This window comes from Pseudopipra pipra, chromosome Z, assembly GCF_036250125.1.
Source record: "Pseudopipra pipra isolate bDixPip1 chromosome Z, bDixPip1.hap1, whole genome shotgun sequence".
Taxonomy (NCBI): domain Eukaryota; kingdom Metazoa; phylum Chordata; class Aves; order Passeriformes; family Pipridae; genus Pseudopipra; species Pseudopipra pipra.
In genome coordinates, this window is record NC_087581.1 from 35,704,707 (window position 1) to 35,705,172 (window position 466).

A 466-nucleotide genomic window follows, 5' to 3' on the forward strand; every position below is an offset into this window, starting at 1 on the left:
AATATCTGATATTATATATCAATATATGTCAATATCATATTAGATATAAAAAACATGTTAAGAGTAGGAAAATTGACTGTGATCCTCCACCACCTGCATTCACACGTTCTTGGTACAAAAAATGAAATAACATGTGCTTATATAAAAACAGTATCTGCTATCTCACTGTTATTGAATAAAGACTGAAGAATATTAAAAGTACGTATGAAAGGAATAGAGCATCAAATATTCAAACTGCACAGCAGGACTAAAGAGGTGCTGCTTCTTGATGTTTTCATATCTTTGCTTTGTCTTCCATTAATGTAACTTGAGGTCTTCAGCTGTGCCCTTAACTTTAGAGTTGTTACAGTAATTTCAAGACTACAGAGAAGTGGAAGAAAAAAAAATCCAAGTTGCCACTTATTTTTGGAATAGGTATTTTCTCTCTTTTCAGGATCACAATGAAAAAGTTTCCTCCCACTTTGAA